Source organism: Gasterosteus aculeatus, chromosome 2 (genome assembly GCF_964276395.1).
Source record: "Gasterosteus aculeatus chromosome 2, fGasAcu3.hap1.1, whole genome shotgun sequence".
Classification (NCBI taxonomy): domain Eukaryota; kingdom Metazoa; phylum Chordata; class Actinopteri; order Perciformes; family Gasterosteidae; genus Gasterosteus; species Gasterosteus aculeatus.
Window position 1 is genome coordinate 22,675,117 of NC_135689.1, and position 20,025 is coordinate 22,695,141.

The 20,025-nt window shown below is 44.5% G+C and overlaps 83 non-coding genes and 2 pseudogenes across 83 annotated transcripts; all 85 read left to right on the forward strand.

Moving 5' to 3' along the window:
* Nucleotides 1–115: 115 nt before the first annotated feature.
* LOC144400841 (5S ribosomal RNA) lies at nucleotides 116–234 on the forward strand. The gene has a single exon (XR_013462775.1). It is a non-coding gene; the product is annotated as a 5S ribosomal RNA (ribosomal RNA).
* A 116-nt stretch (nucleotides 235–350) lies between these two features.
* LOC144401822 (5S ribosomal RNA) lies at nucleotides 351–469 on the forward strand. The gene has a single exon (XR_013463757.1). It is a non-coding gene; the product is annotated as a 5S ribosomal RNA (ribosomal RNA).
* Nucleotides 470–586: 117 nt separating this feature from the next.
* Nucleotides 587–705, forward strand: LOC144397832 (5S ribosomal RNA). The gene has a single exon (XR_013459979.1). It is a non-coding gene; the product is annotated as a 5S ribosomal RNA (ribosomal RNA).
* Nucleotides 706–821: 116 nt separating this feature from the next.
* LOC144396488 (5S ribosomal RNA) lies at nucleotides 822–940 on the forward strand. The gene has a single exon (XR_013458634.1). It is a non-coding gene; the product is annotated as a 5S ribosomal RNA (ribosomal RNA).
* Nucleotides 941–1,056: 116 nt separating this feature from the next.
* Nucleotides 1,057–1,175, forward strand: LOC144398174 (5S ribosomal RNA). The gene has a single exon (XR_013460321.1). It is a non-coding gene; the product is annotated as a 5S ribosomal RNA (ribosomal RNA).
* Nucleotides 1,176–1,292: 117 nt separating this feature from the next.
* LOC144396489 (5S ribosomal RNA) lies at nucleotides 1,293–1,411 on the forward strand. The gene has a single exon (XR_013458635.1). It is a non-coding gene; the product is annotated as a 5S ribosomal RNA (ribosomal RNA).
* Nucleotides 1,412–1,527: 116 nt separating this feature from the next.
* On the forward strand, nucleotides 1,528–1,646 carry LOC144399013 (5S ribosomal RNA). The gene has a single exon (XR_013461158.1). It is a non-coding gene; the product is annotated as a 5S ribosomal RNA (ribosomal RNA).
* A 116-nt stretch (nucleotides 1,647–1,762) lies between these two features.
* Nucleotides 1,763–1,881, forward strand: LOC144398556 (5S ribosomal RNA). The gene has a single exon (XR_013460703.1). It is a non-coding gene; the product is annotated as a 5S ribosomal RNA (ribosomal RNA).
* Nucleotides 1,882–1,997: 116 nt separating this feature from the next.
* Nucleotides 1,998–2,116, forward strand: LOC144401823 (5S ribosomal RNA). The gene has a single exon (XR_013463758.1). It is a non-coding gene; the product is annotated as a 5S ribosomal RNA (ribosomal RNA).
* A 117-nt stretch (nucleotides 2,117–2,233) lies between these two features.
* LOC144399232 (5S ribosomal RNA) lies at nucleotides 2,234–2,352 on the forward strand. The gene has a single exon (XR_013461377.1). It is a non-coding gene; the product is annotated as a 5S ribosomal RNA (ribosomal RNA).
* A 116-nt stretch (nucleotides 2,353–2,468) lies between these two features.
* LOC144397264 (5S ribosomal RNA) lies at nucleotides 2,469–2,587 on the forward strand. The gene has a single exon (XR_013459409.1). It is a non-coding gene; the product is annotated as a 5S ribosomal RNA (ribosomal RNA).
* A 117-nt stretch (nucleotides 2,588–2,704) lies between these two features.
* On the forward strand, nucleotides 2,705–2,823 carry LOC144396490 (5S ribosomal RNA). The gene has a single exon (XR_013458636.1). It is a non-coding gene; the product is annotated as a 5S ribosomal RNA (ribosomal RNA).
* Nucleotides 2,824–2,939: 116 nt separating this feature from the next.
* On the forward strand, nucleotides 2,940–3,058 carry LOC144398547 (5S ribosomal RNA). The gene has a single exon (XR_013460694.1). It is a non-coding gene; the product is annotated as a 5S ribosomal RNA (ribosomal RNA).
* A 117-nt stretch (nucleotides 3,059–3,175) lies between these two features.
* On the forward strand, nucleotides 3,176–3,294 carry LOC144398567 (5S ribosomal RNA). Its single transcript, XR_013460714.1, has one exon. It is a non-coding gene; the product is annotated as a 5S ribosomal RNA (ribosomal RNA).
* A 116-nt stretch (nucleotides 3,295–3,410) lies between these two features.
* LOC144401824 (5S ribosomal RNA) lies at nucleotides 3,411–3,529 on the forward strand. The gene has a single exon (XR_013463759.1). It is a non-coding gene; the product is annotated as a 5S ribosomal RNA (ribosomal RNA).
* Nucleotides 3,530–3,646: 117 nt separating this feature from the next.
* LOC144399717 (5S ribosomal RNA) lies at nucleotides 3,647–3,765 on the forward strand. The gene has a single exon (XR_013461863.1). It is a non-coding gene; the product is annotated as a 5S ribosomal RNA (ribosomal RNA).
* A 117-nt stretch (nucleotides 3,766–3,882) lies between these two features.
* LOC144390039 (5S ribosomal RNA) lies at nucleotides 3,883–4,001 on the forward strand. The gene has a single exon (XR_013454096.1). It is a non-coding gene; the product is annotated as a 5S ribosomal RNA (ribosomal RNA).
* Nucleotides 4,002–4,117: 116 nt separating this feature from the next.
* LOC144398578 (5S ribosomal RNA) lies at nucleotides 4,118–4,236 on the forward strand. Its single transcript, XR_013460725.1, has one exon. It is a non-coding gene; the product is annotated as a 5S ribosomal RNA (ribosomal RNA).
* Nucleotides 4,237–4,353: 117 nt separating this feature from the next.
* LOC144398260 (5S ribosomal RNA) lies at nucleotides 4,354–4,472 on the forward strand. Its single transcript, XR_013460407.1, has one exon. It is a non-coding gene; the product is annotated as a 5S ribosomal RNA (ribosomal RNA).
* Nucleotides 4,473–4,588: 116 nt separating this feature from the next.
* On the forward strand, nucleotides 4,589–4,707 carry LOC144401825 (5S ribosomal RNA). The gene has a single exon (XR_013463760.1). It is a non-coding gene; the product is annotated as a 5S ribosomal RNA (ribosomal RNA).
* A 117-nt stretch (nucleotides 4,708–4,824) lies between these two features.
* Nucleotides 4,825–4,943, forward strand: LOC144399718 (5S ribosomal RNA). The gene has a single exon (XR_013461864.1). It is a non-coding gene; the product is annotated as a 5S ribosomal RNA (ribosomal RNA).
* Nucleotides 4,944–5,060: 117 nt separating this feature from the next.
* On the forward strand, nucleotides 5,061–5,179 carry LOC144396491 (5S ribosomal RNA). Its single transcript, XR_013458637.1, has one exon. It is a non-coding gene; the product is annotated as a 5S ribosomal RNA (ribosomal RNA).
* A 116-nt stretch (nucleotides 5,180–5,295) lies between these two features.
* LOC144398589 (5S ribosomal RNA) lies at nucleotides 5,296–5,414 on the forward strand. The gene has a single exon (XR_013460736.1). It is a non-coding gene; the product is annotated as a 5S ribosomal RNA (ribosomal RNA).
* Nucleotides 5,415–5,531: 117 nt separating this feature from the next.
* On the forward strand, nucleotides 5,532–5,650 carry LOC144396493 (5S ribosomal RNA). Its single transcript, XR_013458639.1, has one exon. It is a non-coding gene; the product is annotated as a 5S ribosomal RNA (ribosomal RNA).
* Nucleotides 5,651–5,766: 116 nt separating this feature from the next.
* On the forward strand, nucleotides 5,767–5,885 carry LOC144397265 (5S ribosomal RNA). Its single transcript, XR_013459410.1, has one exon. It is a non-coding gene; the product is annotated as a 5S ribosomal RNA (ribosomal RNA).
* A 117-nt stretch (nucleotides 5,886–6,002) lies between these two features.
* On the forward strand, nucleotides 6,003–6,121 carry LOC144396494 (5S ribosomal RNA). The gene has a single exon (XR_013458640.1). It is a non-coding gene; the product is annotated as a 5S ribosomal RNA (ribosomal RNA).
* A 116-nt stretch (nucleotides 6,122–6,237) lies between these two features.
* On the forward strand, nucleotides 6,238–6,356 carry LOC144398600 (5S ribosomal RNA). Its single transcript, XR_013460747.1, has one exon. It is a non-coding gene; the product is annotated as a 5S ribosomal RNA (ribosomal RNA).
* Nucleotides 6,357–6,473: 117 nt separating this feature from the next.
* Nucleotides 6,474–6,592, forward strand: LOC144396495 (5S ribosomal RNA). Its single transcript, XR_013458641.1, has one exon. It is a non-coding gene; the product is annotated as a 5S ribosomal RNA (ribosomal RNA).
* A 116-nt stretch (nucleotides 6,593–6,708) lies between these two features.
* Nucleotides 6,709–6,827, forward strand: LOC144397267 (5S ribosomal RNA). Its single transcript, XR_013459412.1, has one exon. It is a non-coding gene; the product is annotated as a 5S ribosomal RNA (ribosomal RNA).
* Nucleotides 6,828–6,944: 117 nt separating this feature from the next.
* On the forward strand, nucleotides 6,945–7,063 carry LOC144396496 (5S ribosomal RNA). Its single transcript, XR_013458642.1, has one exon. It is a non-coding gene; the product is annotated as a 5S ribosomal RNA (ribosomal RNA).
* Nucleotides 7,064–7,179: 116 nt separating this feature from the next.
* LOC144398612 (5S ribosomal RNA) lies at nucleotides 7,180–7,298 on the forward strand. The gene has a single exon (XR_013460759.1). It is a non-coding gene; the product is annotated as a 5S ribosomal RNA (ribosomal RNA).
* Nucleotides 7,299–7,415: 117 nt separating this feature from the next.
* LOC144400888 (5S ribosomal RNA) lies at nucleotides 7,416–7,534 on the forward strand. The gene has a single exon (XR_013462823.1). It is a non-coding gene; the product is annotated as a 5S ribosomal RNA (ribosomal RNA).
* A 117-nt stretch (nucleotides 7,535–7,651) lies between these two features.
* On the forward strand, nucleotides 7,652–7,770 carry LOC144398038 (5S ribosomal RNA). Its single transcript, XR_013460185.1, has one exon. It is a non-coding gene; the product is annotated as a 5S ribosomal RNA (ribosomal RNA).
* A 116-nt stretch (nucleotides 7,771–7,886) lies between these two features.
* LOC144396497 (5S ribosomal RNA) lies at nucleotides 7,887–8,005 on the forward strand. Its single transcript, XR_013458643.1, has one exon. It is a non-coding gene; the product is annotated as a 5S ribosomal RNA (ribosomal RNA).
* Nucleotides 8,006–8,121: 116 nt separating this feature from the next.
* Nucleotides 8,122–8,240, forward strand: LOC144390040 (5S ribosomal RNA). The gene has a single exon (XR_013454098.1). It is a non-coding gene; the product is annotated as a 5S ribosomal RNA (ribosomal RNA).
* Nucleotides 8,241–8,357: 117 nt separating this feature from the next.
* On the forward strand, nucleotides 8,358–8,476 carry LOC144393062 (5S ribosomal RNA). The gene has a single exon (XR_013456056.1). It is a non-coding gene; the product is annotated as a 5S ribosomal RNA (ribosomal RNA).
* Nucleotides 8,477–8,592: 116 nt separating this feature from the next.
* On the forward strand, nucleotides 8,593–8,711 carry LOC144398122 (5S ribosomal RNA). The gene has a single exon (XR_013460269.1). It is a non-coding gene; the product is annotated as a 5S ribosomal RNA (ribosomal RNA).
* A 117-nt stretch (nucleotides 8,712–8,828) lies between these two features.
* Nucleotides 8,829–8,947, forward strand: LOC144399233 (5S ribosomal RNA). Its single transcript, XR_013461378.1, has one exon. It is a non-coding gene; the product is annotated as a 5S ribosomal RNA (ribosomal RNA).
* A 116-nt stretch (nucleotides 8,948–9,063) lies between these two features.
* On the forward strand, nucleotides 9,064–9,182 carry LOC144399234 (5S ribosomal RNA). Its single transcript, XR_013461379.1, has one exon. It is a non-coding gene; the product is annotated as a 5S ribosomal RNA (ribosomal RNA).
* A 117-nt stretch (nucleotides 9,183–9,299) lies between these two features.
* LOC144399947 (5S ribosomal RNA) lies at nucleotides 9,300–9,408 on the forward strand (annotated as a pseudogene).
* A 117-nt stretch (nucleotides 9,409–9,525) lies between these two features.
* LOC144393073 (5S ribosomal RNA) lies at nucleotides 9,526–9,644 on the forward strand. The gene has a single exon (XR_013456057.1). It is a non-coding gene; the product is annotated as a 5S ribosomal RNA (ribosomal RNA).
* Nucleotides 9,645–9,760: 116 nt separating this feature from the next.
* On the forward strand, nucleotides 9,761–9,879 carry LOC144393084 (5S ribosomal RNA). Its single transcript, XR_013456058.1, has one exon. It is a non-coding gene; the product is annotated as a 5S ribosomal RNA (ribosomal RNA).
* Nucleotides 9,880–9,995: 116 nt separating this feature from the next.
* LOC144398124 (5S ribosomal RNA) lies at nucleotides 9,996–10,114 on the forward strand. The gene has a single exon (XR_013460271.1). It is a non-coding gene; the product is annotated as a 5S ribosomal RNA (ribosomal RNA).
* Nucleotides 10,115–10,231: 117 nt separating this feature from the next.
* LOC144396499 (5S ribosomal RNA) lies at nucleotides 10,232–10,350 on the forward strand. The gene has a single exon (XR_013458645.1). It is a non-coding gene; the product is annotated as a 5S ribosomal RNA (ribosomal RNA).
* Nucleotides 10,351–10,466: 116 nt separating this feature from the next.
* Nucleotides 10,467–10,585, forward strand: LOC144398623 (5S ribosomal RNA). The gene has a single exon (XR_013460770.1). It is a non-coding gene; the product is annotated as a 5S ribosomal RNA (ribosomal RNA).
* A 117-nt stretch (nucleotides 10,586–10,702) lies between these two features.
* LOC144396500 (5S ribosomal RNA) lies at nucleotides 10,703–10,821 on the forward strand. The gene has a single exon (XR_013458646.1). It is a non-coding gene; the product is annotated as a 5S ribosomal RNA (ribosomal RNA).
* A 116-nt stretch (nucleotides 10,822–10,937) lies between these two features.
* Nucleotides 10,938–11,056, forward strand: LOC144397268 (5S ribosomal RNA). Its single transcript, XR_013459413.1, has one exon. It is a non-coding gene; the product is annotated as a 5S ribosomal RNA (ribosomal RNA).
* Nucleotides 11,057–11,173: 117 nt separating this feature from the next.
* LOC144397069 (5S ribosomal RNA) lies at nucleotides 11,174–11,292 on the forward strand. The gene has a single exon (XR_013459214.1). It is a non-coding gene; the product is annotated as a 5S ribosomal RNA (ribosomal RNA).
* A 116-nt stretch (nucleotides 11,293–11,408) lies between these two features.
* LOC144401827 (5S ribosomal RNA) lies at nucleotides 11,409–11,527 on the forward strand. Its single transcript, XR_013463762.1, has one exon. It is a non-coding gene; the product is annotated as a 5S ribosomal RNA (ribosomal RNA).
* Nucleotides 11,528–11,644: 117 nt separating this feature from the next.
* Nucleotides 11,645–11,763, forward strand: LOC144398039 (5S ribosomal RNA). The gene has a single exon (XR_013460186.1). It is a non-coding gene; the product is annotated as a 5S ribosomal RNA (ribosomal RNA).
* A 116-nt stretch (nucleotides 11,764–11,879) lies between these two features.
* LOC144396501 (5S ribosomal RNA) lies at nucleotides 11,880–11,998 on the forward strand. The gene has a single exon (XR_013458647.1). It is a non-coding gene; the product is annotated as a 5S ribosomal RNA (ribosomal RNA).
* Nucleotides 11,999–12,114: 116 nt separating this feature from the next.
* Nucleotides 12,115–12,233, forward strand: LOC144390042 (5S ribosomal RNA). The gene has a single exon (XR_013454099.1). It is a non-coding gene; the product is annotated as a 5S ribosomal RNA (ribosomal RNA).
* Nucleotides 12,234–12,350: 117 nt separating this feature from the next.
* Nucleotides 12,351–12,469, forward strand: LOC144393095 (5S ribosomal RNA). Its single transcript, XR_013456059.1, has one exon. It is a non-coding gene; the product is annotated as a 5S ribosomal RNA (ribosomal RNA).
* Nucleotides 12,470–12,585: 116 nt separating this feature from the next.
* Nucleotides 12,586–12,704, forward strand: LOC144398774 (5S ribosomal RNA). Its single transcript, XR_013460921.1, has one exon. It is a non-coding gene; the product is annotated as a 5S ribosomal RNA (ribosomal RNA).
* Nucleotides 12,705–12,821: 117 nt separating this feature from the next.
* LOC144396502 (5S ribosomal RNA) lies at nucleotides 12,822–12,940 on the forward strand. The gene has a single exon (XR_013458648.1). It is a non-coding gene; the product is annotated as a 5S ribosomal RNA (ribosomal RNA).
* Nucleotides 12,941–13,056: 116 nt separating this feature from the next.
* On the forward strand, nucleotides 13,057–13,175 carry LOC144390043 (5S ribosomal RNA). Its single transcript, XR_013454100.1, has one exon. It is a non-coding gene; the product is annotated as a 5S ribosomal RNA (ribosomal RNA).
* Nucleotides 13,176–13,291: 116 nt separating this feature from the next.
* On the forward strand, nucleotides 13,292–13,410 carry LOC144401828 (5S ribosomal RNA). Its single transcript, XR_013463763.1, has one exon. It is a non-coding gene; the product is annotated as a 5S ribosomal RNA (ribosomal RNA).
* A 117-nt stretch (nucleotides 13,411–13,527) lies between these two features.
* On the forward strand, nucleotides 13,528–13,646 carry LOC144399490 (5S ribosomal RNA). Its single transcript, XR_013461636.1, has one exon. It is a non-coding gene; the product is annotated as a 5S ribosomal RNA (ribosomal RNA).
* Nucleotides 13,647–13,762: 116 nt separating this feature from the next.
* Nucleotides 13,763–13,881, forward strand: LOC144398634 (5S ribosomal RNA). Its single transcript, XR_013460781.1, has one exon. It is a non-coding gene; the product is annotated as a 5S ribosomal RNA (ribosomal RNA).
* A 117-nt stretch (nucleotides 13,882–13,998) lies between these two features.
* Nucleotides 13,999–14,117, forward strand: LOC144393106 (5S ribosomal RNA). The gene has a single exon (XR_013456060.1). It is a non-coding gene; the product is annotated as a 5S ribosomal RNA (ribosomal RNA).
* A 116-nt stretch (nucleotides 14,118–14,233) lies between these two features.
* Nucleotides 14,234–14,352, forward strand: LOC144401829 (5S ribosomal RNA). The gene has a single exon (XR_013463764.1). It is a non-coding gene; the product is annotated as a 5S ribosomal RNA (ribosomal RNA).
* Nucleotides 14,353–14,469: 117 nt separating this feature from the next.
* LOC144399584 (5S ribosomal RNA) lies at nucleotides 14,470–14,588 on the forward strand. Its single transcript, XR_013461730.1, has one exon. It is a non-coding gene; the product is annotated as a 5S ribosomal RNA (ribosomal RNA).
* A 116-nt stretch (nucleotides 14,589–14,704) lies between these two features.
* LOC144390044 (5S ribosomal RNA) lies at nucleotides 14,705–14,823 on the forward strand. Its single transcript, XR_013454101.1, has one exon. It is a non-coding gene; the product is annotated as a 5S ribosomal RNA (ribosomal RNA).
* Nucleotides 14,824–14,939: 116 nt separating this feature from the next.
* Nucleotides 14,940–15,058, forward strand: LOC144390045 (5S ribosomal RNA). The gene has a single exon (XR_013454102.1). It is a non-coding gene; the product is annotated as a 5S ribosomal RNA (ribosomal RNA).
* A 118-nt stretch (nucleotides 15,059–15,176) lies between these two features.
* On the forward strand, nucleotides 15,177–15,295 carry LOC144393128 (5S ribosomal RNA). The gene has a single exon (XR_013456062.1). It is a non-coding gene; the product is annotated as a 5S ribosomal RNA (ribosomal RNA).
* Nucleotides 15,296–15,411: 116 nt separating this feature from the next.
* Nucleotides 15,412–15,530, forward strand: LOC144399590 (5S ribosomal RNA). The gene has a single exon (XR_013461736.1). It is a non-coding gene; the product is annotated as a 5S ribosomal RNA (ribosomal RNA).
* A 117-nt stretch (nucleotides 15,531–15,647) lies between these two features.
* Nucleotides 15,648–15,766, forward strand: LOC144399235 (5S ribosomal RNA). The gene has a single exon (XR_013461380.1). It is a non-coding gene; the product is annotated as a 5S ribosomal RNA (ribosomal RNA).
* Nucleotides 15,767–15,883: 117 nt separating this feature from the next.
* On the forward strand, nucleotides 15,884–16,002 carry LOC144390046 (5S ribosomal RNA). The gene has a single exon (XR_013454106.1). It is a non-coding gene; the product is annotated as a 5S ribosomal RNA (ribosomal RNA).
* Nucleotides 16,003–16,118: 116 nt separating this feature from the next.
* LOC144399419 (5S ribosomal RNA) lies at nucleotides 16,119–16,237 on the forward strand. The gene has a single exon (XR_013461564.1). It is a non-coding gene; the product is annotated as a 5S ribosomal RNA (ribosomal RNA).
* Nucleotides 16,238–16,353: 116 nt separating this feature from the next.
* On the forward strand, nucleotides 16,354–16,472 carry LOC144399366 (5S ribosomal RNA). The gene has a single exon (XR_013461511.1). It is a non-coding gene; the product is annotated as a 5S ribosomal RNA (ribosomal RNA).
* Nucleotides 16,473–16,589: 117 nt separating this feature from the next.
* Nucleotides 16,590–16,698, forward strand: LOC144399929 (5S ribosomal RNA; annotated as a pseudogene).
* Nucleotides 16,699–16,814: 116 nt separating this feature from the next.
* LOC144398645 (5S ribosomal RNA) lies at nucleotides 16,815–16,933 on the forward strand. Its single transcript, XR_013460792.1, has one exon. It is a non-coding gene; the product is annotated as a 5S ribosomal RNA (ribosomal RNA).
* A 116-nt stretch (nucleotides 16,934–17,049) lies between these two features.
* On the forward strand, nucleotides 17,050–17,168 carry LOC144398427 (5S ribosomal RNA). Its single transcript, XR_013460574.1, has one exon. It is a non-coding gene; the product is annotated as a 5S ribosomal RNA (ribosomal RNA).
* A 116-nt stretch (nucleotides 17,169–17,284) lies between these two features.
* LOC144397668 (5S ribosomal RNA) lies at nucleotides 17,285–17,403 on the forward strand. The gene has a single exon (XR_013459815.1). It is a non-coding gene; the product is annotated as a 5S ribosomal RNA (ribosomal RNA).
* A 117-nt stretch (nucleotides 17,404–17,520) lies between these two features.
* Nucleotides 17,521–17,639, forward strand: LOC144397496 (5S ribosomal RNA). Its single transcript, XR_013459642.1, has one exon. It is a non-coding gene; the product is annotated as a 5S ribosomal RNA (ribosomal RNA).
* Nucleotides 17,640–17,756: 117 nt separating this feature from the next.
* On the forward strand, nucleotides 17,757–17,875 carry LOC144398656 (5S ribosomal RNA). Its single transcript, XR_013460803.1, has one exon. It is a non-coding gene; the product is annotated as a 5S ribosomal RNA (ribosomal RNA).
* A 117-nt stretch (nucleotides 17,876–17,992) lies between these two features.
* Nucleotides 17,993–18,111, forward strand: LOC144396503 (5S ribosomal RNA). Its single transcript, XR_013458649.1, has one exon. It is a non-coding gene; the product is annotated as a 5S ribosomal RNA (ribosomal RNA).
* A 116-nt stretch (nucleotides 18,112–18,227) lies between these two features.
* LOC144390047 (5S ribosomal RNA) lies at nucleotides 18,228–18,346 on the forward strand. The gene has a single exon (XR_013454107.1). It is a non-coding gene; the product is annotated as a 5S ribosomal RNA (ribosomal RNA).
* Nucleotides 18,347–18,462: 116 nt separating this feature from the next.
* On the forward strand, nucleotides 18,463–18,581 carry LOC144398040 (5S ribosomal RNA). Its single transcript, XR_013460187.1, has one exon. It is a non-coding gene; the product is annotated as a 5S ribosomal RNA (ribosomal RNA).
* Nucleotides 18,582–18,697: 116 nt separating this feature from the next.
* LOC144401830 (5S ribosomal RNA) lies at nucleotides 18,698–18,816 on the forward strand. The gene has a single exon (XR_013463765.1). It is a non-coding gene; the product is annotated as a 5S ribosomal RNA (ribosomal RNA).
* Nucleotides 18,817–18,933: 117 nt separating this feature from the next.
* Nucleotides 18,934–19,052, forward strand: LOC144398668 (5S ribosomal RNA). The gene has a single exon (XR_013460815.1). It is a non-coding gene; the product is annotated as a 5S ribosomal RNA (ribosomal RNA).
* A 116-nt stretch (nucleotides 19,053–19,168) lies between these two features.
* Nucleotides 19,169–19,287, forward strand: LOC144398667 (5S ribosomal RNA). The gene has a single exon (XR_013460814.1). It is a non-coding gene; the product is annotated as a 5S ribosomal RNA (ribosomal RNA).
* A 117-nt stretch (nucleotides 19,288–19,404) lies between these two features.
* On the forward strand, nucleotides 19,405–19,523 carry LOC144393139 (5S ribosomal RNA). Its single transcript, XR_013456063.1, has one exon. It is a non-coding gene; the product is annotated as a 5S ribosomal RNA (ribosomal RNA).
* Nucleotides 19,524–19,639: 116 nt separating this feature from the next.
* On the forward strand, nucleotides 19,640–19,758 carry LOC144401831 (5S ribosomal RNA). Its single transcript, XR_013463766.1, has one exon. It is a non-coding gene; the product is annotated as a 5S ribosomal RNA (ribosomal RNA).
* A 117-nt stretch (nucleotides 19,759–19,875) lies between these two features.
* Nucleotides 19,876–19,994, forward strand: LOC144398041 (5S ribosomal RNA). Its single transcript, XR_013460188.1, has one exon. It is a non-coding gene; the product is annotated as a 5S ribosomal RNA (ribosomal RNA).
* The last annotated feature ends 31 nt before the right edge of the window (nucleotides 19,995–20,025 follow it).

Sequence of the window (20,025 nt, forward strand, 5' to 3'; positions counted from 1 at the left end):
TTTCATTTCGATCTGTAAAAGACACAGAGAAGAACTTAGAAAGTGACTCCATTTCATTGTCAAAACTCCAAAACCTTTGACACATTTTAAAAGATTAGGTAGAGGACATACAGTTGCTTACGGCCATACCTCTCTGGCTCCGCCTGATCTCGTCAGATCTCAGAAGCTAAGCAGAGTAGGGCCTGGTTAGTACTTGGATGGAAGACCTCCTGGGAATCCCAGGTGCTGTAAGCTTTTTCATTTCGATCTGTAAAAGACACAGAGAAGGCCTTAGAAAGTGACTCCATTTAATTGTCAAAACTACAAAACCTTTGACACATTTTAAAAGATTAGGTAGAGGACATACAGTTGCTTACGGCCATACCTCTCTGGCTCCGCCTGATCTCGTCTGATCTCAGAAGCTAAGCAGAGTAGGGCCTGGTTAGTACTTGGATGGAAGACCGCCTGGGAATCCCAGGTGCCGTAAGCTTTTTCATTTCTCTCTCTGGAAGAAATCGAGAAGGCATTAGAAAGTGACTCCTTTTTCATTATCAAAACTCCAAAACCTTTGACACATTTTAAAAGATTAGGAAGAGGACATACAGTTGCTTACGGCCATACCTCTCTTGCTCCGCCTGATCTCGTCTGATCTCAGAAGCTAAGCAGAGTAGGGCCTGGTTAGTACTTGGATGGAAGACCGCCTGGGAATCCCAGGTGCTGTAAGCTTTTTCATTTCGATCTGTAAAAGACACAGAGAAGGCCTTAGAAAGTGACTCCATTTCATTGTCAAAACTCCAAAACCTTTGACACATTTTAAAAGATTAGGAAGAGGACATACAGTTGCTTACGGCCATACCTCTCTGGCTCCGCCTGATCTCGTCTGATCTCAGAAGCTAAGCAGAGTAGGGCCTGGTTAGTACTTGGATGGAAGACCGCCTGGGAATCCCAGGTGCTGTAAGCTTTTTCATTTCGATCTGTAAAAGACACAGAGAAGGCCTTAGAAAGTGACTCCATTTCATTGTCAAAACTACAAAACCGTTGGAACATTTTAAAAGATTAGGAAGAGGACATACAGTTGCTTACGGCCATACCTCTCTGGCTCCGCCTGATCTCGTCAGATCTCAGAAGCTAAGCAGAGTAGGGCCTGGTTAGTACTTGGATGGAAGACCGCCTGGGAATCCCAGGTGCCGTCAGCTTTTTCATTTCTCTCTCTGGAAGAAATCGAGAAGGCATTAGAAAGTGACTCCTTTTTCATTATCAAAACTCCAAAACCTTTGACACATTTTAAAAGATTAGGAAGAGGACATACAGTTGCTTACGGCCATACCTCTCTGGCTCCGCCTGATCTCGTCTGATCTCAGAAGCTAAGCAGAGTAGGGCCTGGTTAGTACTTGGATGGAAGACCGCCTGGGAATCCCAGGTGCTGTAAGCTTTTTCATTTCGATCTGTAAAAGACACAGAGAAGGCCTTAGAAAGTGACTCCATTTCATTGTCAAAACTACAAAACCTTTGACACATTTTAAAAGATTAGGAAGAGGACATACAGTTGCTTACGGCCATACCTCTCTGGCTCGGCCTGATCTCGTCTGATCTCAGAAGCTAAGCAGAGTAGGGCCTGGTTAGTACTTGGATGGAAGACCGCCTGGGAATCCCAGGTGCCGTAAGCTTTTTCATTTCTCTCTCTGGAAGAAATCGAGAAGGCATTAGAAAGTGACTCCATTTCATTGTCAAAACTACAAAACCTTTGACACATTTTAAAAGATTAGGAAGAGGACATACAGTTGCTTACGGCCATACCTCTCTGGCTCCGCCTGATCTCGTCAGATCTCAGAAGCTAAGCAGAGTAGGGCCTGGTTAGTACTTGGATGGAAGACCGCCTGGGAATCCCAGGTGCCGTAAGCTTTTTCATTTCGATCTGTAAAAGACACAGAGAAGGCCTTAGAAAGTGACTCCATTTCATTGTCAAAACTACAAAACCTTTGACACATTTTAAAAGATTAGGTAGAGGACATACAGTTGCTTACGGCCATACCTCTCTGGCTCCGCCTGATCTCGTCTGATCTCAGAAGCTAAGCAGAGTAGGGCCTGGTTAGTACTTGGATGGAAGACCGCCTGGGAATCCCAGGTGCCGTAAGCTTTTTCATTTCTCTCTCTGGAAGAAATCGAGAAGGCATTAGAAAGTGACTCCTTTTTCATTATCAAAACTCCAAAACCTTTGACACATTTTAAAAGATTAGGAAGAGGACATACAGTTGCTTACGGCCATACCTCTCTGGCTCGGCCTGATCTCGTCTGATCTCAGAAGCTAAGCAGAGTAGGGCCTGGTTAGTACTTGGATGGAAGACCGCCTGGGAATCCCAGGTGCTGTAAGCTTTTTCATTTCGATCTGTAAAAGACACAGAGAAGGCCTTAGAAAGTGACTCCATTTCATTGTCAAAACTACAAAACCTTTGACACATTTTAAAAGATTAGGAAGAGGACATACAGTTGCTTACGGCCATACCTCTCTTGCTCCGCCTGATCTCGTCTGATCTCAGAAGCTAAGCAGAGTAGGGCCTGGTTAGTACTTGGATGGAAGACCGCCTGGGAATCCCAGGTGCCGTAAGCTTTTTCATTTCTCTCTCTGGAAGAAATCGAGAAGGCATTAGAAAGTGACTCCTTTTTCATTATCAAAACTCCAAAACCTTTGACACATTTTAAAAGATTAGGAAGAGGACATACAGTTGCTTACGGCCATACCTCTCTGGCTCCGCCTGATCTCGTCTGATCTCAGAAGCTAAGCAGAGTAGGGCCTGGTTAGTACTTGGATGGAAGACCGCCTGGGAATCCCAGGTGCTGTAAGCTTTTTCATTTCGATCTGTAAAAGACACAGAGAAGGCCTTAGAAAGTGACTCCATTTCATTGTCAAAACTACAAAACCTTTGACACATTTTAAAAGATTAGGAAGAGGACATACAGTTGCTTACGGCCATACCTCTCTGGCTCCGCCTGATCTCGTCAGATCTCAGAAGCTAAGCAGAGTAGGGCCTGGTTAGTACTTGGATGGAAGACCGCCTGGGCATCCCAGGTGCCGTAAGCTTTTTCATTTCTCTCTCTGGAAGAAATCGAGAAGGCATTAGAAAGTGACTCCTTTTTCATTATCTAAACTCCAAAACCTTTGACACATTTTAAAATATTAGGAAGAGGACATACAGTTGCTTACGGCCATACCTCTCTGGCTCCGCCTGATCTCGTCAGATCTCAGAAGCTAAGCAGAGTAGGGCCTGGTTAGTACTTGGATGGAAGACCGCCTGGGAATCCCAGGTGCCGTAAGCTTTTTCATTTCTATCTGTAAAAGACACAGAGAAGGCCTTAGAAAGTGACTCCATTTCATTGTCAAAACTACAAAACCTTTGACACATTTTAAAAGATTAGGTAGAGGACATACAGTTGCTTACGGCCATACCTCTCTGGCTCCGCCTGATCTCGTCTGATCTCAGAAGCTAAGCAGAGTAGGGCCTGGTTAGTACTTGGATGGAAGACCGCCTGGGAATCCCAGGTGCCGTAAGCTTTTTCATTTCTCTCTCTGGAAGAAATCGAGAAGGCATTAGAAAGTGACTCCTTTTTCATTATCAAAACTCCAAAACCTTTGACACATTTTAAAAGATTAGGAAGAGGACATACAGTTGCTTACGGCCATACCTCTCTGGCTCGGCCTGATCTCGTCTGATCTCAGAAGCTAAGCAGAGTAGGGCCTGGTTAGTACTTGGATGGAAGACCGCCTGCGAATCCCAGGTGCTGTAAGCTTTTTCATTTCGATCTGTAAAAGACACAGAGAAGGCCTTAGAAAGTGACTCCTTTTTCATTATCAAAACTCCAAAACCTTTGACACATTTTAAAAGATTAGGTAGAGGACATACAGTTGCTTACGGCCATACCTCTCTGGCTCCGCCTGATCTCGTCAGATCTCAGAAGCTAAGCAGAGTAGGGCCTGGTTAGTACTTGGATGGAAGACCGCCTGGGAATCCCAGGTGCTGTAAGCTTTTTCATTTCGATCTGTAAAAGACACAGAGAAGGCCTTAGAAAGTGACTCCATTTCATTGTCAAAACTACAAAACCTTTGACACATTTTAAAAGATTAGGAAGAGGACATACAGTTGCTTACGGCCATACCTCTCTGGCTCCGCCTGATCTCGTCAGATCTCAGAAGCTAAGCAGAGTAGGGCCTGGTTAGTACTTGGATGGAAGACCGCCTGGGAATCCCAGGTGCCGTAAGCTTTTTCATTTCTCTCTCTGGAAGAAATCGAGAAGGCATTAGAAAGTGACTCCTTTTTCATTATCTAAACTCCAAAACCTTTGACACATTTTAAAATATTAGGAAGAGGACATACAGTTGCTTACGGCCATACCTCTCTGGCTTCGCCTGATCTCGTCTGATCTCAGAAGCTAAGCAGAGTAGGGCCTGGTTAGTACTTGGATGGAAGGCCGCCTGGGAATCCCAGGTGCTGTAAGCTTTTTCATTTCGATCTGTAAAAGACACAGAGAAGGCCTTAGAAAGTGACTCCATTTCATTGTCAAAACTACAAAACCTTTGACACATTTTAAAAGATTAGGTAGAGGACATACAGTTGCTTACGGCCATACCTCTCTGGCTCCGCCTGATCTCGTCTGATCTCAGAAGCTAAGCAGAGTAGGGCCTGGTTAGTACTTGGATGGAAGACCGCCTGGGAATCCCAGGTGCCGTAAGCTTTTTCATTTCTCTCTCTGGAAGAAATCGAGAAGGCATTAGAAAGTGACTCCTTTTTCATTATCAAAACTCCAAAACCTTTGACACATTTTAAAAGATTAGGAAGAGGACATACAGTTGCTTACGGCCATACCTCTCTGGCTCGGCCTGATCTCGTCTGATCTCAGAAGCTAAGCAGAGTAGGGCCTGGTTAGTACTTGGATGGAAGACCGCCTGCGAATCCCAGGTGCTGTAAGCTTTTTCATTTCGATCTGTAAAAGACACAGAGAAGGCCTTAGAAAGTGACTCCTTTTTCATTATCAAAACTCCAAAACCTTTGACACATTTTAAAAGATTAGGTAGAGGACATTCAGTTGCTTACGGCCATACCTCTCTGGCTCCGCCTGATCTCGTCTGATCTCAGAAGCTAAGCAGAGTAGGGCCTGGTTAGTACTTGGATGGAAGACCGCCTGGGAATCCCAGGTGCTGTAAGCTTTTTCATTTCGATCTGTAAAAGACACAGAGAAGGCCTTAGAAAGTGACTCCATTTCATTGTCAAAACTACAAAACCTTTGACACATTTTAAAAGATTAGGAAGAGGACATACAGTTGCTTACGGCCATACCTCTCTGGCTCCGCCTGATCTCGTCAGATCTCAGAAGCTAAGCAGAGTAGGGCCTGGTTAGTACTTGGATGGAAGACCGCCTGGGAATCCCAGGTGCCGTAAGCTTTTTCATTTCTCTCTCTGGAAGAAATCGAGAAGGCATTAGAAAGTGACTCCTTTTTCATTATCAAAACTCCAAAACCTTTGACACATTTTAAAAGATTAGGAAGAGGACATACAGTTGCTTACGGCCATACCTCTCTGGCTCCGCCTGATCTCGTCTGATCTCAGAAGCTAAGCAGAGTAGGGCCTGGTTAGTACTTGGATGGAAGACCGCCTGGGAATCCCAGGTGCTGTAAGCTTTTTCATTTCGATCTGTAAAAGACACAGAGAAGGCCTTAGAAAGTGACTCCATTTCATTGTCAAAACTACAAAACCTTTGACACATTTTAAAAGATTAGGAAGAGGACATACAGTTGCTTACGGCCATACCTCTCTTGCTCCGCCTGATCTCGTCTGATCTCAGAAGCTAAGCAGAGTAGGGCCTGGTTAGTACTTGGATGGAAGACCGCCTGGGAATCCCAGGTGCCGTAAGCTTTTTCATTTCTCTCTCTGGAAGAAATCGACAAGGCATTAGAAAGTGACTCCTTTTTCATTATCAAAACTCCAAAACCTTTGACACATTTTAAAAGATTAGGAAGAGGACATACAGTTGCTTACGGCCATACCTCTCTGGCTCCGCCTGATCTCGTCTGATCTCAGAAGCTAAGCAGAGTAGGGCCTGGTTAGTACTTGGATGGAAGACCGCCTGGGAATCCCAGGTGCTGTAAGCTTTTTCATTTCGATCTGTAAAAGACACAGAGAAGGCCTTAGAAAGTGACTCCATTTCATTGTCAAAACTACAAAACCTTTGACACATTTTAAAAGATTAGGAAGAGGACATACAGTTGCTTACGGCCATACCTCTCTGGCTCCGCCTGATCTCGTCAGATCTCAGAAGCTAAGCAGAGTAGGGCCTGGTTAGTACTTGGATGGAAGACCGCCTGGGAATCCCAGGTGCCGTAAGCTTTTTCATTTCTCTCTCTGGAAGAAATCGAGAAGGCATTAGAAAGTGACTCCTTTTTCATTATCAAAACTCCAAAACCTTTGACACATTTTAAAAGATTAGGAAGAGGACATACAGTTGCTTACGGCCATACCTCTCTGGCTCCGCCTGATCTCGTCTGATCTCAGAAGCTAAGCAGAGTAGGGCCTGGTTAGTACTTGGATGGAAGACCGCCTGGGAATCCCAGGTGCTGTAAGCTTTTTCATTTCGATCTGTAAAAGACACAGAGAAGGCCTTAGAAAGTGACTCCATTTCATTGTCAAAACTACAAAACCTTTGACACATTTTAAAAGATTAGGAAGAGGACATACAGTTGCTTACGGCCATACCTCTCTTGCTCCGCCTGATCTCGTCTGATCTCAGAAGCTAAGCAGAGTAGGGCCTGGTTAGTACTTGGATGGAAGACCGCCTGGGAATCCCAGGTGCCGTAAGCTTTTTCATTTCTCTCTCTGGAAGAAATCGACAAGGCATTAGAAAGTGACTCCTTTTTCATTATCAAAACTCCAAAACCTTTGACACATTTTAAAAGATTAGGAAGAGGACATACAGTTGCTTACGGCCATACCTCTCTGGCTCCGCCTGATCTCGTCTGATCTCAGAAGCTAAGCAGAGTAGGGCCTGGTTAGTACTTGGATGGAAGACCGCCTGGGAATCCCAGGTGCTGTAAGCTTTTTCATTTCGATCTGTAAAAGACACAGAGAAGGCCTTAGAAAGTGACTCCATTTCATTGTCAAAACTACAAAACCTTTGACACATTTTAAAAGATTAGGAAGAGGACATACAGTTGCTTACGGCCATACCTCTCTGGCTCCGCCTGATCTCGTCAGATCTCAGAAGCTAAGCAGAGTAGGGCCTGGTTAGTACTTGGATGGAAGACCGCCTGGGAATCCCAGGTGCCGTAAGCTTTTTCATTTCTCTCTCTGGAAGAAATCGAGAAGGCATTAGAAAGTGACTCCTTTTTCATTATCTAAACTCCAAAACCTTTGACACATTTTAAAATATTAGGAAGAGGACATACAGTTGCTTACGGCCATACCTCTCTGGCTTCGCCTGATCTCGTCTGATCTCAGAAGCTAAGCAGAGTAGGGCCTGGTTAGTACTTGGATGGAAGACCGCCTGGGAATCCCAGGTGCCGTAAGCTTTTTCATTTCTCTCTCTGGAAGAAATCGAGAAGGCATTAGAAAGTGACTCCTTTTTCATTATCAAAACTCCAAAACCTTAGACACATTTTAAAAGATTAGGAAGAGGACATACAGTTGCTTACGGCCATACCTCTCTGGCTCTGCCTGATCTCGTCTGATCTCAGAAGCTAAGCAGAGTAGGGCCTGGTTAGTACTTGGATGGAAGACCGCCTGGGAATCCCAGGTGCTGTAAGCTTTTTCATTTCGATCTGTAAAAGACACAGAGAAGGCCTTAGAAAGTGACTCCATTTCTTTGTCAAAACTACAAAACCTTTGACACATTTTAAAAGATTAGGAAGAGGACATACAGTTGCTTACGGCCATACCTCTCTGGCTCCGCCTGATCTCGTCTGATCTCAGAAGCTAAGCAGAGTAGGGCCTGGTTAGTACTTGGATGGAAGACCGCCTGGGAATCCCAGGTGCTGTAAGCTTTTTCATTTCGATCTGTAAAAGACACAGAGAAGGCCTTAGAAAGTGACTCCATTTCATTGTCAAAACTACAAAACCTTTGACACATTTTAAAAGATTAGGAAGAGGACATACAGTTGCTTACGGCCATACCTCTCTGGCTCCGCCTGATCTCGTCAGATCTCAGAAGCTAAGCAGAGTAGGGCCTGGTTAGTACTTGGATGGAAGACCGCCTGGGAATCCCAGGTGCTGTAAGCTTTTTCATTTCTCTCTCTGGAAGAAATCGAGAAGGCATTAGAAAGTGACTCCTTTTTCATTATCTAAACTCCAAAACCTTTGACACATTTTAAAATATTAGGAAGAGGACATACAGTTGCTTACGGCCATACCTCTCTGGCTTCGCCTGATCTCGTCTGATCTCAGAAGCTAAGCAGAGTAGGGCCTGGTTAGTACTTGGATGGAAGACCGCCTGGGAATCCCAGGTGCTGTAAGCTTTTTCATTTCGATCTGTAAAAGACACAGAGAAGGCCTTAGAAAGTGACTCCATTTAATTGTCAAAACTACAAAACCTTTGACACATTTTAAAAGATTAGGTAGAGGACATACAGTTGCTTACGGCCATACCTCTCTGGCTCCGCCTGATCTCGTCAGATCTCAGAAGCTAAGCAGCGTAGGGCCTGGTTAGTACTTGGATGGAAGACCGCCTGGGAATCCCAGGTGCCGTAAGCTTTTTCATTTCTCTCTCTGGAAGAAATCGAGAAGGCATTAGAAAGTGACTCCTTTTTCATTATCAAAACTCCAAAACCTTTGACACATTTTAAAAGATTAGGAAGAGGACATACAGTTGCTTACGGCCATACCTCTCTGGCTCGGCCTGATCTCGTCTGATCTCAGAAGCTAAGCAGAGTAGGGCCTGGTTAGTACTTGGATGGAAGACCGCCTGGGAATCCCAGGTGCTGTAAGCTTTTTCATTTCGATCTGTAAAAGACACAGAGAAGGCCTTAGAAAGTGACTCCATTTCTTTGTCAAAACTACAAAACCTTTGACACATTTTAAAAGATTAGGAAGAGGACATACAGTTGCTTACGGCCATACCTCTCTGGCTCGGCCTGATCTCGTCTGATCTCAGAAGCTAAGCAGAGTAGGGCCTGGTTAGTACTTGGATGGAAGACCGCCTGGGAATCCCAGGTGCTGTAAGCTTTTTCATTTCGATCTGTAAAAGACACAGAGAAGGCCTTAGAAAGTGACTCCTTTTTCATTATCAAAACTCCAAAACCTTTGACACATTTTAAAAGATTAGGTAGAGGACATACAGTTGCTTACGGCCATACCTCTCTGGCTCCGCCAGATCTCAGAAGCTAAGCAGAGTAGGGCCTGGTTAGTACTTGGATGGAAGACCGCCTGGGAATCCCAGGTGCTGTAAGCTTTTTCATTTCTCTCTCTGGAAGAAATCGAGAAGGCATTAGAAAGTGACTCCTTTTTCATTATCTAAACTCCAAAACCTTTGACACATTTTAAAATATTAGGAAGAGGACATACAGTTGCTTACGGCCATACCTCTCTGGCTTCGCCTGATCTCGTCTGATCTCAGAAGCTAAGCAGAGTAGGGCCTGGTTAGTACTTGGATGGAAGACCGCCTGGGAATCCCAGGTGCTGTAAGCTTTTTCATTTCGATCTGTAAAAGACACAGAGAAGGCCTTAGAAAGTGACTCCATTTCATTGTCAAAACTACAAAACCTTTGACACATTTTAAAAGATTAGGAAGAGGACATACAGTTGCTTACGGCCATACCTCTCTGGCTTCGCCTGATCTCGTCTGATCTCAGAAGCTAAGCAGAGTAGGGCCTGGTTAGTACTTGGATGGAAGACCGCCTGGGAATCCCAGGTGCTGTAAGCTTTTTCATTTCGATCTGTAAAAGACACAGAGAAGGCCTTAGAAAGTGACTCCATTTAATTGTCAAAACTACAAAACCTTTGACACATTTTAAAAGATTAGGTAGAGGACATACAGTTGCTTACGGCCATACCTCTCTGGCTCCGCCTGATCTCGTCAGATCTCAGAAGCTAAGCAGCGTAGGGCCTGGTTAGTACTTGGATGGAAGACCGCCTGGGAATCCCAGGTGCCGTAAGCTTTTTCATTTCTCTCTCTGGAAGAAATCGAGAAGGCATTAGAAAGTGACTCCTTTTTCATTATCAAAACTCCAAAACCTTTGACACATTTTAAAAGATTAGGAAGAGGACATCCAGTTGCTTACGGCCATACCTCTCTGGCTCCGCCTGATCTCGTCTGATCTCAGAAGCTAAGCAGAGTAGGGCCTGGTTAGTACTTGGATGGAAGACCGCCTGGGAATCCCAGGTGCTGTAAGCTTTTTCATTTCGATCTGTAAAAGACACAGAGAAGGCCTTAGAAAGTGACTCCATTTCATTGTCAAAACTACAAAACCTTTGACACATTTTAAAAGATTAGGAAGAGGACATACAGTTGCTTACGGCCATACCTCTCTGGCTCCGCCTGATCTCGTCAGATCTCAGAAGCTAAGCAGAGTAGGGCCTGGTTAGTACTTGGATGGAAGACCGCCTGGGAATCCCAGGTGCCGTAAGCTTTTTCATTTCTCTCTCTGGAAGAAATCGAGAAGGCATTAGAAAGTGACTCCTTTTTCATTATCAAAACTCCAAAACCTTTGACCCATTTTAAAAGATTAGGAAGAGGACATACAGTTGCTTACGGCCATACCTCTCTGGCTCCGCCTGATCTCGTCTGATCTCAGAAGCTAAGCAGAGTAGGGCCTGGTTAGTACTTGGATGGAAGACCGCCTGGGAATCCCAGGTGCTGTAAGCTTTTTCATTTCGATCTGTAAAAGACACAGAGAAGGCCTTAGAAAGTGACTCCATTTCATTGTCAAAACTACAAAACCTTTGACACATTTTAAAAGATTAGGAAGAGGACATACAGTTGCTTACGGCCATACCTCTCTTGCTCCGCCTGATCTCGTCTGATCTCAGAAGCTAAGCAGAGTAGGGCCTGGTTAGTACTTGGATGGAAGACCGCCTGGGAATCCCAGGTGCCGTAAGCTTTTTCATTTCTCTCTCTGGAAGAAATCGAGAAGGCATTAGAAAGTGACTCCTTTTTCATTATCTAAACTCCAAAACCTTTGACACATTTTAAAATATTAGGAAGAGGACATACAGTTGCTTACGGCCATACCTCTCTGGCTTCGCCTGATCTCGTCTGATCTCAGAAGCTAAGCAGGGTAGGGCCTGGTTAGTACTTGGATGGAAGACCGCCTGGGAATCCCAGGTGCTGTAAGCTTTTTTATTTCGATCTGTAAAAGACACAAAGAAGAACTTAGAAAGTGACTCCATTTCATTGTCAAAACTCCAAAACCTTTGACACATTTTAAAAGATTAGGTAGAGGACATACAGTTGCTTACGGCCATACCTCTCTGGCTCCGCCTGATCTCGTCTGATCTCAGAAGCTAAGCAGAGTAGGGCCTGGTTAGTACTTGGATGGAAGACCGCCTGGGAATCCCAGGTGCCGTAAGCTTTTTCATTTCTCTCTCTGGAAGAAATCGAGAAGGCATTAGAAAGTGACTCCTTTTTCATTATCAAAACTCCAAAACCTTAGACACATTTTAAAAGATTAGGAAGAGGACATACAGTTGCTTACGGCCATACCTCTCTGGCTCTGCCTGATCTCGTCTGATCTCAGAAGCTAAGCAGAGTAGGGCCTGGTTAGTACTTGGATGGAAGACCGCCTGGGAATCCCAGGTGCTGTAAGCTTTTTCATTTCGATCTGTAAAAGACACAGAGAAGGCCTTAGAAAGTGACTCCATTTCTTTGTCAAAACTACAAAACCTTTGACACATTTTAAAAGATTAGGAAGAGGACATACAGTTGCTTACGGCCATACCTCTCTGGCTCCGCCTGATCTCGTCTGATCTCAGAAGCTAAGCAGAGTAGGGCCTGGTTAGTACTTGGATGGAAGACCGCCTGGGAATCCCAGGTGCTGTAAGCTTTTTCATTTCGATCTGTAAAAGACACAGAGAAGGCCTTAGAAAGTGACTCCATTTCATTGTCAAAACTACAAAACCTTTGACACATTTTAAAAGATTAGGAAGAGGACATACAGTTGCTTACGGCCATACCTCTCTGGCTCCGCCTGATCTCGTCAGATCTCAGAAGCTAAGCAGAGTAGGGCCTGGTTAGTACTTGGATGGAAGACCGCCTGGGAATCCCAGGTGCTGTAAGCTTTTTCATTTCTCTCTCTGGAAGAAATCGAGAAGGCATTAGAAAGTGACTCCTTTTTCATTATCTAAACTCCAAAACCTTTGACACATTTTAAAATATTAGGAAGAGGACATACAGTTGCTTACGGCCATACCTCTCTGGCTTCGCCTGATCTCGTCTGATCTCAGAAGCTAAGCAGAGTAGGGCCTGGTTAGTACTTGGATGGAAGACCGCCTGGGAATCCCAGGTGCTGTAAGCTTTTTCATTTCGATCTGTAAAAGACACAGAGAAGGCCTTAGAAAGTGACTCCATTTAATTGTCAAAACTACAAAACCTTTGACACATTTTAAAAGATTAGGTAGAGGACATACAGTTGCTTACGGCCATACCTCTCTGGCTCCGCCTGATCTCGTCAGATCTCAGAAGCTAAGCAGCGAAGGGCCTGGTTAGTACTTGGATGGAAGACCGCCTGGGAATCCCAGGTGCCGTAAGCTTTTTCATTTCTCTCTCTGGAAGAAATCGAGAAGGCATTAGAAAGTGACTCCTTTTTCATTATCAAAACTCCAAAACCTTTGACACATTTTAAAAGATTAGGAAGAGGACATACAGTTGCTTACGGCCATACCTCTCTGGCTCCGCCTGATCTCGTCTGATCTCAGAAGCTAAGCAGAGTAGGGCCTGGTTAGTACTTGGATGGAAGACCGCCTGGGAATCCCAGGTGCTGTAAGCTTTTTTATTTCGATCTGTAAAAGACACAGAGAAGAACTTAGAAAGTGACTCCATTTCATTGTCAAAACTCCAAAACCTTTGACACATTTTAAAAGATTAGGTAGAGGACATACAGTTGCTTACGGCCATACCTCTCTGGCTCCGCCTGATCTCGTCAGATCTCAGAAGCTAAGCAGAGTAGGGCCTGGTTAGTACTTGGATGGAAGACCGCCTGGGAATCCCAGGTGCTGTAAGCTTTTTTATTTCGATCTGTAAAAGACACAGAGAAGAACTTAGAAAGTGACTCCATTTCATTGTCAAAACTCCAAAACCTTTGACACATTTTAAAAGATTAGGTAGAGGACATACAGTTGCTTACGGCCATACCTCTCTGGCTCCGCCTGATCTCGTCTGATCTCAGAAGCTAAGCAGAGTAGGGCCTGGTTAGTACTTGGATGGAAGACCGCCTGGGAATCCCAGGTGCCGTAAGCTTTTTCATTTCTCTCTCTGGAAGAAATCGAGAAGGCCTTAGAAAGTGACTCCTTTTTCATTATCAAAACTCCAAAACCTTTGACACATTTTAAAAGATTAGGAAGAGGACATACAGTTGCTTACGGCCATACCTCTCTGGCTCCGCCTGATCTCGTCTGATCTCAGAAGCTAAGCAGAGTAGGGCCTGGTTAGTACTTGGATGGAAGACAGCCTGGGAATCCCAGGTGCTGTAAGCTTTTTCATTTCGATCTGTAAAAGACACAGAGAAGGCCTTAGAAAGTGACTCCATTTCATTGTCAAAACTACAAAACCTTTGACACATTTTAAAAGATTAGGAAGAGGACATACAGTTGCTTACGGCCATACCTCTCTGGCTCCGCCTGATCTCGTCAGATCTCAGAAGCTAAGCAGAGTAGGGCCTGGTTAGTACTTGGATGGAAGACCGCCTGGGAATCCCAGGTGCCGTAAGCTTTTTCATTTCTCTCTCTGGAAGAAATCGAGAAGGCATTAGAAAGTGACTCCTTTTTCATTATCTAAACTCCAAAACCTTTGACACATTTTAAAATATTAGGAAGAGGAAATACAGTTGCTTACGGCCATACCTCTCTGGCTTCGCCTGATCTCGTCTGATCTCAGAAGCTAAGCAGAGTAGGGCCTGGTTAGTACTTGGATGGAAGACCGCCTGGGAATCCCAGGTGCTGTAAGCTTTTTTATTTCGATCTGTAAAAGACACAAAGAAGAACTTAGAAAGTGACTCCATTTCATTGTCAAAACTCCAAAACCTTTGACACATTTTAAAAGATTAGGTAGAGGACATAAGGTTGCTTACGGCCATACCTCTCTGGCTCCGCCTGATCTCGTCTGATCTCAGAAGCTAAGCAGAGTAGGGCCTGGTTAGTACTTGGATGGAAGACCGCCTGGGAATCCCAGGTGCCGTAAGCTTTTTCATTTCTCTCTCTGGAAGAAATCGAGAAGGCATTAGAAAGTGACTCCTTTTTCATTATCAAAACTCCAAAACCTTAGACACATTTTAAAAGATTAGGAAGAGGACATACAGTTGCTTACGGCCATACCTCTCTGGCTCTGCCTGATCTCGTCTGATCTCAGAAGCTTAGCAGAGTAGGGCCTGGTTAGTACTTGGATGGAAGACCGCCTGGGAATCCCAGGTGCTGTAAGCTTTTTCATTTCGATCTGTAAAAGACACAGAGAAGGCCTTAGAAAGTGACTCCATTTCTTTGTCAAAACTACAAAACCTTTGACACATTTTAAAAGATTAGGAAGAGGACATACAGTTGCTTACGGCCATACCTCTCTGGCTCCGCCTGATCTCGTCAGATCTCAGAAGCTAAGCAGAGTAGGGCCTGGTTAGTACTTGGATGGAAGACCGCCTGGGAATCCCAGGTGCTGTAAGCTTTTTCATTTCGATCTGTAAAAGACACAGAGAAGGCCTTAGAAAGTGACTCCATTTCATTGTCAAAACTACAAAACCTTTGACACATTTTAAAAGATTAGGAAGAGGACATACAGTTGCTTACGGCCATACCTCTCTGGCTCCGCCTGATCTCGTCAGATCTCAGAAGCTAAGCAGAGTAGGGCCTGGTTAGTACTTGGATGGAAGACCGCCTGGGAATCCCAGGTGCTGTAAGCTTTTTCATTTCTCTCTCTGGAAGAAATCGAGAAGGCATTAGAAAGTGACTCCTTTTTCATTATCTAAACTCCAAAACCTTTGACACATTTTAAAATAATTAGGAAGAGGACATACAGTTGCTTACGGCCATACCTCTCTGGCTTCGCCTGATCTCGTCTGATCTCAGAAGCTAAGCAGAGTAGGGCCTGGTTAGTACTTGGATGGAAGACCGCCTGGGAATCCCAGGTGCTGTAAGCTTTTTCATTTCGATCTGTAAAAGACACAGAGAAGGCCTTAGAAAGTGACTCCATTTCATTGTCAAAACTACAAAACCTTTGACACATTTTAAAAGATTAGGTAGAGGACATACAGTTGCTTAAGGCCATACCTCTCTGGCTCCGCCTGATCTCGTCTGATCTCAGAAGCTAAGCAGAGTAGGGCCTGTTTAGTACTTGGATGGAAGACCGCCTGGGAATCCCAGGTGCCGTAAGCTTTTTCATTTCTCTCTCTGGAAGAAATCGAGAAGGCATTAGAAAGTGACTCCTTTTTCATTATCAAAACTCCAAAACCTTTGACACATTTTAAAAGATTAGGAAGAGGACATACAGTTGCTTACGGCCATACCTCTCTGGCTCGGCCTGATCTCGTCTGATCTCAGAAGCTAAGCAGAGTAGGGCCTGGTTAGTACTTGGATGGAAGACCGCCTGGGAATCCCAGGTGCTGTAAGCTTTTTCATTTCGATCTGTAAAAGACACAGAGAAGGCCTTAGAAAGTGACTCCTTTTTCATTATCAAAACTCCAAAACCTTTGACACATTTTAAAAGATTAGGTAGAGGACATACAGTTGCTTACGGCCATACCTCTCTGGCTCCGCCTGATCTCGTCAGATCTCAGAAGCTAAGCAGAGTAGGGCCTGGTTAGTACTTGGATGGAAGACCGCCTGGGAATCCCAGGTGCTGTAAGCTTTTTCATTTCGATCTGTAAAAGACACAGAGAAGGCCTTAGAAAGTGACTCCATTTCATTGTCAAAACTACAAAACCTTTGACACATTTTAAAAGATTAGGTAGAGGACATACAGTTGCTTACGGCCATACCTCTCTGGCTCCGCCTGATCTCGTCTGATCTCAGAAGCTAAGCAGAGTAGGGCCTGGTTAGTACTTGGATGGAAGCCCGCCTGGGAATCCCAGGTGCTGTACGCTTTTTCATTTCGATCTGTAAAAGACACAGAGAAGGCCTTAGAAAGTGACTCCATTTAATTGTCAAAACTACAAAACCTTTGACACATTTTAAAAGATTAGGTAGAGGACATACAGTTGCTTACGTCCATACCTCTCTGGCTCCGCCTGATCTCGTATGATCTCAGAAGCTAAGCAGAGTAGGGCCTGGTTAGTACTTGGATGGAAGACCGCCTGGGAATCCCAGGTGCCGTAAGCTTTTTCATTTCTCTCTCTGGAAGAAATCGAGAAGGCATTAGAAAGTGACTCCTTTTTCATTATCAAAACTCCAAAACCTTTGACACATTTTAAAAGATTAGGAAGAGGACATACAGTTGCTTACAGCCATACCTCTCTGGCTCCGTCTGATCTCAGAAGCTAAGCAGAGTAGGGCCTGGTTAGTACTTGGATGGAAGACCGCCTGGGAATCCCAGGTGCTGTAAGCTTTTTCATTTCGATCTGTAAAAGACACAGAGAAGGCCTTAGAAAGTGACTCCATTTCATTGTCAAAACTACAAAACCTTTGACACATTTTAAAAGATTAGGAAGAGGACATACAGTTGCTTACGGCCATACCTCTCTGGCTCCGCCTGATCTCGTCAGATCTCAGAAGCTAAGCAGAGTAGGGCCTGGTTAGTACTTGGATGGAAGACCGCCTGGGAATCCCAGGTGCCGTAAGCTTTTTCATTTCTATCTGTAAAAGACACAGAGAAGGCCTTAGAAAGTGACTCCATTTCATTGTCAAAACTACAAAACCTTTGACACATTTTAAAAGATTAGGTAGAGGACATACAGTTGCTTACGGCCATACCTCTCTGGCTCCGCCTGATCTCGTCTGATCTCAGAAGCTAAGCAGAGTAGGGCCTGGTTAGTACTTGGATGGAAGACCGCCTGGGAATCCCAGGTGCTGTAAACTTTTTCATTTCGATCTGTAAAAGACACAGAGAAGGCCTTAGAAAGTGACTCCATTTCATTGTCAAAACTACAAAACCTTTGACACATTTTAAAAGATTAGGAAGAGGACATACAGTTTCTTACGGCCATACCTCTCTGGCTCCGCCTGATCTCGTCTGATCTCAGAAGCTAAGCAGAGTAGGGCCTGGTTAGTACTTGGATGGAAGACCGCCTGGGAATCCCAGGTGCCGTAAGCTTTTTCATTTCTCTCTCTGGAAGAAATCGAGAAGGCATTAGAAAGTGACTCCTTTTTCATTATCAAAACTCCAAAACCTTTGACACATTTTAAAAGATTAGGAAGAGGACATACAGTTGCTTATGGCCATACCTCTCTGGCTCCGCCTGATCTCGTCTGATCTCAGAAGCTAAGCAGAGTAGGGCCTGGTTAGTACTTGGATGGAAGACCGCCTGGGAATCCCAGGTGCTGTAAGCTTTTTCATTTCGATCTGTAAAAGACACAGAGAAGGCCTTAGAAAGTGACTCCTTTTTCATTATCAAAACTCCAAAACCTTTGACACATTTTAAAAGATTAGGTAGAGGACATGCAGTTGCTTACGGCCATACCTCTCTGGCTCCGCCTGATCTCGTCAGATCTCAGAAGCTAAGCAGAGTAGGGCCTGGTTAGTACTTGGATGGAAGACCGCCTGGGAATCCCAGGTGCCGTAAGCTTTTTCATTTCTCTCTCTGGAAGAAATCGAGAAGGCATTAGAAAGTGACTCCTTTTTCATTATCAAAACTCCAAAACCTTAGACACATTTTAAAAGATTAGGAAGAGGACATACAGTTGCTTACGGCCATACCTCTCTGGCTCCGCCTGATCTCGTCTGATCTCAGAAGCTAAGCAGAGTAGGGCCTGGTTAGTACTTGGATGGAAGACCGCCTGGGAATCCCAGGTGCTGTAAGCTTTTTCATTTCGATCTGTAAAAGACACAGAGAAGGCCTTAGAAAGTGACTCCATTTCATTGTCAAAACTACAAAACCTTTGACACATTTTAAAAGATTAGGAAGAGGACATACAGTTGCTTACGGCCATACCTCTCTGGCTCCGCCTGATCTCGTCAGATCTCAGAAGCTAAGCAGAGTAGGGCCTGGTTAGTACTTGGATGGAAGACCGCCTGGGAATCCCAGGTGCTGTAAGCTTTTTCATTTCGATCTGTAAAAGACACAGAGAAGGCCTTAGAAAGTGACTCCATTTAATTGTCAAAACTACAAAACCTTTGACACATTTTAAAAGATTAGGAAGAGGACATACAGTTGCTTACGGCCATACCTCTCTGGCTCTGCCTGATCTCGTCTGATCTCAGAAGCTAAGCAGAGTAGGGCCTGGTTAGTACTTGGATGGAAGACCGCCTGGGAATCCCAGGTGCTGTAAGCTTTTTTATTTCGATCTGTAAAAGACACAAAGAAGAACTTAGAAAGTGACTCCATTTCATTGTCAAAACTCCAAAACCTTTGACACATTTTAAAAGATTAGGTAGAGGACATAAGGTTGCTTACGGCCATACCTCTCTGGCTCCGCCTGATCTCGTCTGATCTCAGAAGCTAAGCAGAGTAGGGCCTGGTTAGTACTTGGATGGAAGACCGCCTGGGAATCCCAGGTGCCGTAAGCTTTTTCATTTCTCTCTCTGGAAGAAATCGAGAAGGCATTAGAAAGTGACTCCTTTTTCATTATCAAAACTCCAAAACCTTTGACACATTTTAAAAGATTAGGAAGAGGACATACAGTTGCGTACGGCCATACCTCTCTGGCTCCGCCTGATCTCGTCTGATCTCAGAAGCTAAGCAGAGTAGGGCCTGGTTAGTACTTGGATGGAAGACCGCCTGGGAATCCCAGGTGCTGTAAGCTTTTTCATTTCGATCTGTAACAGACACAGAGAAGGCCTTAGAAAGTGACTCCATTTCATTGTCAAAACTACAAAACCTTTGACACATTTTAAAAGATTAGGAAGAGGACATACAGTTGCTTACGGCCATACCTCTCTGGCTCCGCCTGATCTCGTCAGATCTCAGAAGCTAAGCAGAGTAGGGCCTGGTTAGTACTTGGATGGAAGACCGCCTGGGAATCCCAGGTGCCGTAAGCTTTTTCATTTCTCTCTCTGGAAGAAATCGAGAAGGCATTAGAAAGTGACTCCTTTTTCATTATCTAAACTCCAAAACCTTTGACACATTTTAAAATATTAGGAAGAGGACATACAGTTGCTTACGGCCATACCTCTCTGGCTTCGCCTGATCTCGTCTGATCTCAGAAGCTAAGCAGAGTAGGGCCTGGTTAGTACTTGGATGGAAGACCGCCTGGGAATCCCAGGTGCTGTAAGCTTTTTTATTTCGATCTGTAAAAGACACAAAGAAGAACTTAGAAAGTGACTCCATTTCATTGTCAAAACTCCAAAACCTTTGACACATTTTAAAAGATTAGGTAGAGGACATAAGGTTGCTTACGGCCATACCTCTCTGGCTCCGCCTGATCTCGTCTGATCTCAGAAGCTAAGCAGAGTAGGGCCTGGTTAGTACTTGGATGGAAGACCGCCTGGGAATCCCAGGTGCCGTAAGCTTTTTCATTTCTCTCTCTGGAAGAAATCGAGAAGGCATTAGAAAGTGACTCCTTTTTCATTATCAAAACTCCAAAACCTTAGACACATTTTAAAAGATTAGGAAGAGGACATACAGTTGCTTACGGCCATACCTCTCTGGCTCTGCCTGATCTCGTCTGATCTCAGAAGCTAAGCAGAGTAGGGCCTGGTTAGTACTTGGATGGAAGACCGCCTGGGAATCCCAGGTGCTGTAAGCTTTTTCATTTCGATCTGTAAAAGACACAGAGA